Raw genomic sequence first — 10,372 nt, 5'->3', positions numbered from 1 at the left:
AGAACTCACAATGATCTGTGCTGGAAAAGAATGCCCCAGAAAAAAATTGCCTATTTAGTTGGAATATGAATACTTAGTGATTCCTAAACTACACAGTTTAGCCATCATCAGAAATCAAAAAGCCTCTTTTTTTTTTTTTTTTTAGCAACACTTTCATAGATGAAACCCAAGGATTTGGGGAAAAATACCAAATAAATTATGATAACTAAAAAATATCAAGGGCTTGGTCAGGTCTTTAAACTTCATAAATGGTACCCGGGGCTTCTGGTTAGAAAAGCAGATTATATCTCCAGGACTTCTGGGGGCAGATTCACAGAGGTAGAGATGTCAAACTATGCCATGGTGCTCATGGGCCCTCTGATGAAGCTAGGGGAAATTTTTTCTAGTGCACAGCTTTTCCTGCTTCTCACCTACCCTCACCACCAGTAGCCAGGGGATCAATCCCTTTTTCCTTTCCCTCTTTTTGGAGCAATTCCAGACCTAGCCCAGCCTGGTACCTTCTCACCCCTTCCTCATTTCCTATTTCACATGTAGGCCAGGAGCTAGAGAAAGTTTAAGAAAGTCTGCCTCCCAGGAACTGCTGAGAAAGGGAGAAAAAGGGAAAATATCAGTTATGCTATATGGTAAAAGATCCTGCTTACGATGGGGTGAGGAGAGGTTGTTACAGGGGATGCTGTACTGGAGTTGGATAGATGTAAATAAATAAAATAAAATAAATAAATTGAATCCTAGAGGAAGATAATGTAGGAAACATGGAGAAAGAGCAGTATTTTTTGAGATTTGAGCAAGAGCAGGATGTTTGCCAAAGCCCCTTCAGTGACCTCTCCCATACCCTCTTTTCTACCATCTCTCCTACATACCAGAGACCTCACTGCTTAACACAAATTCTTGAAATAAATTCCAAGTTTTCAAAATCTGCTGTAGAGATTCACATGGGGGGATCAGGCCCCATGAACTGGAAAAATATGTTCTATCAACAGCCTGTGGAACTTTTGATTCCAGATTGCACAGGTGCATTTTGGGAAAAAAAAAAAAAAAAAAAAAAACTGTTCTGAATAACTTAGAAAATTTACATTTCTTGTTTCTTAACATCTTCTAGGCATGCTCATTAAGTGCCTCTGCAGAGCCACACTCTTATGAAAAATGAAATTGTGTGGCAAAAAGAATTCAGTAGTGTTGGACAGAGGATGATGCAGTAATCTGCAGAAAAAAAAAAAAAAAAAAAAAGAAAAAAAAAAGAATCTGGTTTATGGGGAATAGACTTTTTTTTATGTCTCCTGCAGATTTATTTTCTGGTCTTCAGCATGGAATTTGTTCCTTAGGAACAAAGACTGTCCTGGTAACCTTACAGCTTATTCTCCTTATTAACAATCGGACAGTTTATGAGCCTGAAATATGGGACCAAACTGAGGTCGAGGTGTGGGACTCTGCAACTAAAAATGACAAAGTTGCAGTGGGATTGCTCGGCACCTGGCAAGCAATCTCTGAGGACTTAAAGAGCTATGTGGAGCCACAATCACAAACGTGTGGCTTTCACAGAATCACAGAATTTCTAGGTTGGAAGAGACCTCAAGATCATCGAGTCCAACCTCTGACCTAACACTAGCAGTCCCCACTAAACCATATCCCTAAGCTCTACATCTAAATGTCTTTTAAAGACTTCCAGGGATGGTGACTCCACCACTTCCCTGGGCAGCCTGTTCCAATGTCTAACAACCCTTTCGGTAAAGAAGTTCTTCCTAACATCCAACCTAAAACTCCCCTGGCGCAAAAGACAGTCAGGGAGCTGTGGGCTCCTTTACTGATCCGACTGCTATGCCCTGGGCCCCTCTGCTGCTACAGCCATCGAAGGCTTTTGCTGTTACACCCCCTGCAAACCTGGACGTGCCTTTTGATCCAGGCCTATTGGCCTTGAAAAGGAGATGGATATGCTTTTCTTTGATCCGGGAAGAACGGGATACATAAGGCATGAAGACCGAGTTGCTTATTAAATTTCCCCCTGTACTTGGCTCTGGTGAGGCCGCACCTCGAGTACTGTGTTCAGTTTTGGGCACCTCTCTACAAGAAGGACATCGAGGTGCTCGAGTGAGTCCAGAGCAGGGAGACAAAGCTGGTGAGGGGCCTGGAGAACAAGTCCTACGAGGAGCGGCTGAAGGAGCTGGGCTTGTTCAGCCTGGAGAAAAGGAGGCTCAGGGGCGACCTTGTTGCTCTCTACAGATACCTTAAAGGAGGCTGTAGCGAGGTGGGGGTTGGTCTGTTCTCCCACGTGCCTGGTGACAGGATGAGGGGGAATGGGCTAAAGTTGCGTCAGGGGAGTTTTAGGTTGGATGTTAGGAAGAACTTCTTTACTGAAAGGGTTGTTAGGCATTGGAACAGGCTGCCCAGGGAAGTGGTGGAGTCACCATCCCTGGAAGTCTTTAAAAGATGTAGAGCTTAGGGATATGGTTTAGTGGAGGACTTGTTAGTGTTAGGTCAGAGGTTGGACTCGATGATCTTGAGGTCTCTTCCAACCTAGAAATTCTGTGATTCTGTGATTCTGTGAATGGAAATCCTGCAGATTAAGACTGTATGCTTGGCTCTTGACATGACAAAGGCTGTTGCTTGACCTAGTGTTTTCTCATTTTTAAAAATAGCTCTTTTTCTTAGAATATTGTTTTTCATCTCATTCTAATAAACATTCCACTTTTTAATTAAAGAAATTTTAGACGAATTTAACAGCTTTTAGTCAATTTCAGAATATAAGTTATCTTGTTTCCTTATTACTGAAAATAGTTGTCTGGCAATTAAATAAATCAGAACAAGTAGAATGTTCAATCTACTGTTGGACCAATGTTTCAGTAAAGTCAATGCTCAGTAAAGATGTATCTGTGAAAAAATGGATATATATATGTAAAACTGAGTTTTAGTATTGTCATTTTCAAAAGGTAGGTTGGGAATGTTTTTAAGCTGGTATGAGTTATTTAACTCTGAAAAGCAGATGACTCCATGTCTGCCTGTAAGTCAAGGTAAGTTGAAAGATAATAGCATTGGGAGGAAAAGGAGGGTTGCTAAAAGTATCACACATGACTGTAACTGTGATTCATTCTGGCTGTCAATATCATCTTTTTAAAGAAATAACTTTATTTCACCTCTTTCAAAAAAGTGCTACAGAAGACAGCTTAAGAGAATGGATTAATGCTTGTATCCTTGTATTTAGTAATGTTAAATGTACTGAATATTTCTTTCACTACTGAAGTTTTATATGTCATTTATATGTCATTAAATTTTCTAAATAGATTAATATAAAAACTTCACCAGGATTTATACGGTCATGTCTTAAAAACTGATGGTCAATAGCATCATAAAACATTATAATTCTTTCAAAATTAAAAAAGTTTCCATCACAATGAAGTACATTATAAACTGGTAAAAGCTTCACATGCATTGATGCTCCCAATGACTTTACTCCTCCTTTAAAGGACAGAAAAGCAAGAACTTTCATTTCATTTAGTAAAAGTAACTTGAATATTTAACTTGATTCAACCACGGGCTTTTTGTCTAAATATTTATATCATTAAAAAATAATAAATAAATAAATAAAAAAAAACAACAACATTTTGTGTATACATTATAAGACCGATCTTATTTAGATGGTATAAAATCCAAAAGAGTAATAGGAGAGTAACAGAGATGGTCTGGTTTAAATAGTCAGAGACTGTCCTCTGAAATATAATATTCTAAAACATATTTTCAAGTGTTTTCTGACATCTACAATAAATATTTCCAAGTGATGGACATCCTTTCCTTGCCTATAGGCAAAATGAACCATCACGTTCCATACAGGCTGATAGTTATAATTTCTGTTGAAACAAATTAATCTAAATTAAAATCTTAGCAAATGTTTTGGAGGAAAGAATCCAGTTAAATTTATAGCTATAAAATTGATACATATCAAATGAAACTGGATGTTATCTAAGAAAAAGATAACAACAAAAGTTGCTTTGACAAGCTCACAGAAGTGACACTGAGTCTAATAACTTTGGGGGTTAGAAAGGCCATAGCCTTTGTATTTCTTGCAAAGAATAGGATCATTTCAACCTCTACTCTAAATTTTATGCATACTGATTTGAAATAAGCTGGAAAAGGGAGTTCAGCTATTCATAATGTTAAAAGTAGGTATGGAGTAGTCATTATGTATACACTTTCTAGCTATGTATATACTTTCTAGCTATATAATAGTCTATTGAAGTGCAAGTAACTTTCCATCTAATGATACTTTTGACCTACTTCCATCATTCATCATTCTGACTGGATTTTCCCTCTTGCCTTCTACATCACTAGATATACTGGAATTGAAAATAAAAATATAAAAAAATGTGCATATTTGAATATAAAATTGTTAGGCTGTTTTGAAATTTGTCAATAAAGCTATGATTGGATCTATCCATGAAAACAAAAAGAGCACCTTTCGAAAAATGCAATGTGTAGATAAACCTGACATTGCACAGGGGTGCTATGGACAAGGATGTCACTTATTCCTGGGTTTGTTTTTCTACCAGATAATCTTCTGATGCATTTTAGGGAGGGAAAAGTATATAGGATGAAAAAGGGTGTGTTAGAAGATTTTACTTCTTCCTTAACCAGAGCTCAAAGCTCACCTTGACCTCTTTTTCCTTTTCATGGTGCATTGTTATGTGACATCCTTCTTCAAGCTGGACAATCCTGTCCTTCCAATTCGAGATTTCTACATTACAGTGAAAGGCTTGACCACCCACAGCCTGAGTGCATTACTCTCCTCTCCCAAAGCAGGAAAAATATGAGCTAGAGTTGCCATTCTTAGAGAAAGAATGGATATGTTTTGCTTTTGTGAATGCCACATCAAAAAACAAACAAACAAACCAACAATCCACCACCGCCACCACCAAACCAAACCAAACCAAACCAAAACAAAACAAAACAAAAAAAAACTGCTTCTAGCACAAAGCTAGCCAGAGCTAAGATGTGTTTTGGATCTTTACTAAATCCAAAGTTATACTGATCCCTGAGACATACCGGGGGTACCAAGGTCCCTATACCAGGGAAGCAGGGCAGAAGAAAAAAATATAAGAATCCTTTACAGCCTTTTAAAAACCTTTCCTTCTCTCTCGTTACGAGTTGATTTACACCATGCTTTGGAACAAGGTTCAGAGGTGCCAAAACTTTTGAAGATCTAAGCATTAAGTCAATGCATGGCATTTCTATCTCCAGAGTTAGCTGCAGAACTGGTTCGAGTTTCTTTACATCCAGAGGGCACGCATGCCCTAATTATCTCAATGATAAAGAGCAAGATGTTTGAATTTGATATACTAGTCACTGTGGGACAGAGAAGCAAGTTTAAGGTCTGTTAAACCTGGAGTTATGCTCTGTGATGCTGCATCATCCTGATCTAGATGGGGTTTCTTAGGGGTTACAGGGGCTTAGGCACAGCCTGCTGCAGTTGTCCAGTCAAGATGTAACAGAGGTGCTATTAAAAAAATACTCTGTGGAGAAGAGAGAGTAAAGGACAAAGTAATGACTTTGTTTCTCAGTTTGCAGCCCTCAGGAAAAAGATATCCTTGGCTGAGAAAAGAACTTACCATGACACTGGCAGAGATAAAGTCATCCCTAAACAGGCTGTGGTGCACAGCCTGTCACAACAGCTATGCAAGGACCGTACGTATATCAGCCTTGAAAATTTGTGTTCCCATCACACTATATCAGTGAGTTTGGCTACTCTAAGGCTCATGCTTCCTCCGTCTTCCTTCACATCCACTTAGTCCATTCCCAATGTACTCCTTATACAGCTTTGGGCCCACTCAGCCTTTACTAATGACATTACATCCTGCTCAGCAGAGGAGTAGGGGCTGATTATGGTATGTGCGCAACATATTCAGACTCAGAGGATGGCAAGTCCTTCCTGCAGTCCCACATCCTAGTTCTTCATTGGATTGGCCTTGTAAAGACCTCCTGGGTTAGGAAGAAACCTAATGAATGTTAGGGGAATTAAAGTTATGATCTTAGAGGAAAGAGAAAGATCAAAGGAGTATATGCATGGTGGAATTATAGGTTCATTCTGGGGTTTTGCAACTTATCAGACCCAGGAGTTCATAAAGTAATGAAGTATTGGCATGGCCATTAGCAATTAGTGTTATAAAATCATTGATCAGCAACTGCAGTATGTTCAACCATGAGGGAGTCTGCAAAGAGAAGGAAGACCATGAGGAGAGGAAAGCACAGACTAAAGACAGGAGCGGTTTTGGAAAAGGGGTAGGAAGCAATGCAGACAATCTTTAGCTCCTTTCTACAGCTAACATCCGTGAGTAAAGAAGAGCTCTAGACAAAAAAAAAAAAAAAAAAAAAAAAAAAAAAAAAAAAAGTTTGTGGGGAAGAATCCCCTGCGAAAGCAAACAAATAAACACTTTCAGCACAAAAAGAAGAGCCCAGCAGCAACTAACCCAGCTTGTCATTTCCTTTATTACAGCTTGGAAGATGGTTGGTCCCCTTGTGGGACTGAGGCTAGTACACTGACAAAAATACACGGTTTTCTTGCCAAATGGACACATTTGAAAAAGCTGCTATTTCATCGTGATGAGACATTCAATTTGCCATGCCATCTAATAGATAAAATGAAAAAACAGAGGCTCTAAAACATATCACTGATGTTCCAAGCTTCCAGGTTCCTCTCCCTCAGATAACACATTTCCTGCATTAACGAGATGGAGGCACTCATGTGTGCTGCAATAAAGACAAAATCAAATGCTCTTTTGCAGTGTTCTGTCAAATCCTCCAGGAGAATCTGGCTGCAGTTTTTATGTCCTGATTCAGAATTGCATCGGAGGAAGACATAAAAAAGCCCAATCCAATATGTGCAGTCTCATCTGGATGCTTAAGAGATTTCTAAGCGTTACAATACTACCAGGATATAATTAAGCAGAGAGTAACATAATTAAGCAGAGGGTGACAAAACTAAGTCCTACTCAACTCTTTGAGAGTTGGATTTTTTTTTTCCACCAAGCTCAATGGATTGCAGATCTGACTTTAACTGCATGTGCTAAATTTGTCCACAGCTTTACTGATGAGATTGTTCATCCTATTTTTCACCCCAGCATGAAGCTTTTGTTACTAGTTAGATGCAAACATGTAATTAATCAGGAGTCCTACAATAGTGTGCATGCCCTGTATTAAAATATGAATTAGGCCACTGTACTGGGTCTGGCTGGAATGTTAACTTTCCCAGCAGCAGCCCATACAGTGCCGTACTCTGTACTTGTAGTTGGAACAGCGGTGTTATCACACCAGTGTTGTGTCTACTGCTGAGCAGCAGTGGCACAGCATTGGGCCTTTCTCTAACCCTCCTAGGGGGTGGGCAAAAAAGTGAGGAGAGAAACATCAATAGGGCAGCTGACCTAAACCAATCAAAGGGATATTCCATACCATGTGGTGTCACACTCAGCAATAAAAGGTGGAAGCAGGAAGAAGAGGGGAGGGGTGGGCTCTCGTTGAGAAGACGTCGGTCCTCCTCTCGAACACCGGCTGCGTGCGTTGAGGCCTTGCTTCAAGGACGTGGTCAATCATCGCTCATTTGTGGGAAGTAGAGAGTAATTTCTTTCCTCTGCACTTCCATATAGCTTTCATTTATTTTGTTTGTTTTCCTCCCTTTTTCTCCTTTTCCCTTTTACTTCCCTTTAGTTAAATTGTTTAGTTCATGGTAGTCTTTATTTAATTATTATAATTATTTCCCTTTAATTAAATTATCCTTATCTCAGCCCGTAAGTTGTTCTTTGCTTTACTTCTCCCCTTCCTCATCTAAAGGAGGGGGAGTGAGAGAGCGGTTGTGGGGTTTAGCTGCCCAGCACGGTAAAACCACCACAGCCACACAGGCTTCTAGCCTGTTTTTATAAAATCCCTTTGCATCTTCTCTTCCTCATTAACTCTCAGAAATGAAAGCCAGGATCCAGAACTCATAGTCCAGCATCCCATGTAGGACTCAGGTAAATGCTACTCCTGCTGTGCTAGGCAAAATAAGCTTTTGCAGTGAAGATGTAACTGCTTTTACACTGAGTTCAGGATGTCCAATCCATGAGTCTGCTAGATACTTCTAAACTTTCATTTTAATGGCTTCGTAGAACATATGTTCCCCTCTCTTCCTGGTATTTATTTGTATTCACTGTAATATTATTTTCTCTGAAAAGTACCACAGCGTAGTAGAGTAGGCTGTCACTTGTTTCCCAAAAAAGTACTATGGGTAGGATGCATAAGCCTAAAGGTCTATAGGTGGACATGCTAATTGGAGTCAGTCAACCTGATCCCTTCTTCTAGTCAAAACAAAGAAATAGAAAAAGAACTTTTAGAAAATGGTTAATCTGGCTTGTTTTACTTTTGAGTGGTATGGATATTGCTCTAAAAATGTCTCAATACAAAGGAAGCCTGCATTGATCATCTCAGACAAAAATGTAGATGTCTACATCTGATGAGGTGAAACCCACACAATGTCCCACTTTATGTCTGGATGACACAATAAAGGTCACAACTCACCTCATGCCCAGCTGCAGAGATGCAAGCTTTGCAGACATAGATCTGACATACCCTGGGGAATGGTGAGAGAGAAAATTTGGGCTTTCTGTGATATCTTTATATGTCCTGAGTGTGCACCAAGCATGTGGAGGGATCAACAAAACTTTGACTAAAGTGCAGTGATAATTGCAGATAACTTTTAAGTACATGAAGCAACTAAATCTGCAAATAAGCTTCTCCTTGGCCCAACCAAATTTGAGTTACTGACCCTGCTGTGAAATGGCTGTGGGAGAACAAGTTATGTCAACTCAGTTATGCACACAAATAGTATCTGGCATAGATATGTTCCTCATGCTGCTTGCCATTCCTGGTCATAGCTGCAATTTGGAAAAGGTCATAAATGGTTTGCCCATTTGCCATTTGGATGACAAATGGTAGAAAACTCTGTTTGATATAGGCTTCTTTTTCTTCTTCTCTCTATTGCAGAAACTCTCACAAAACTTAACTGGAAGCAGTATGCAAACATAGATGCATACACATCTCCATTTTATGTTCTCTTCTTGCCAGCTTTTACAGGGTGAAAAAAGATTGTGCTTGCTCCTGATAAATGCATTTGGAATTCTGTTTAAATAAATAAATAAATAAATATTATTTAATAAATAATTAATAAATATAAACATATTTATAAGTAAAATATTTTATAATTTTAATAAATTTATGAATATTTTTTTACCATCTGTTTACTTTTTCTAACTGCAAACCTACTACAAAGCCTCATGCTATTGTGGCAGCCCTAAGAACTGCATCTCAAAAGGCCAAACATTTAATTAACAGAGTTATGGAGATAAACCATCATTGAGAGGAAGGAAACAATTAGGTCTTTTAGACAAGGGAGAACAGATACAGTGGATATTTGATGAGCAGGTATAAGTCAGTGAGGCAGAGCCAGAGGAGGGCTCCTTCCAAAGACTGACATTAGTAGTTGTAGGCATATGTTGAGGTCCACAGGGGAGCTGAGAGAAGTAGAGGAGGGAGTGGACAGCAGAGAGTCCGTAAAGAGGTACCACTTTTCCCATGTTCCCAAACGTTCCCGCCCAACTGCAGTTCAAAATGGCATTTTGAGAACCAAACATCTTCCTTGTTGCTCCTTACCACTGCCCTGGCTGCAGGCACCAACTCCAGAACATCCTCAGGTATTCAACCCTGTCATTTTCCTGACAATTATCGGTTCCTGTTCAGCAGCCAGCATGTGCGCTACTTTTATCAATAAATCCCAAACTATTTCAGCTAACCTGGATTGTTTTGTTCAAATCAGGTTATTGAGAATGATCACTAGCTGCTGAGCTGTCAGTTAGGAAGATGAAGTAACTTCACAGCTGGGAAGCCCCTGGGATAAGGCTGGGTGCCTCTCCAGCCAGCATCAATTCAGATGGAAGAGGAACCTCTCTGCCTGACAGCAGCCTGGAGCAAGCCAGGCATGCTGGCAAGATGGGCCTTTAACCTTCATTTTTTTTTATTTATTTTTTCTTGCTTCCTTGATTTCCTTTCTTCATGCAGACATGTAAGAAAATTCAGTGCCCATCTGAAAAAAAAATAAATAAATAAAAAGTTGGGACACTGTTGTTGTAAAAAGCTATAGATCTTTTGCCTTTGCTTGAGTTAGTTTTGGTTCTAGTTGGCTCGTAATTCTTACAACCCAGTTCTCCTTCTATTAATATTCTTCCAGTTAATATTCTCTGATGTGCACTAAAGCACCTATCAATTATTCATACTACAACATGACCATTATTTCTTTTAACAATGAGATTAAACTGTTGAAGCCGCTGACCTAGACTAGTCACTAATGGGACATTTGCTTACC

This window comes from Aythya marila (genome assembly GCF_965140915.1).
Source record: "Aythya marila genome assembly, chromosome: 3".
NCBI lineage: Eukaryota > Metazoa > Chordata > Aves > Anseriformes > Anatidae > Aythya > Aythya marila.
The sequence above is the reverse complement of the archived record's forward strand: the minus strand, read 5'-3'. Positions refer to the sequence as shown.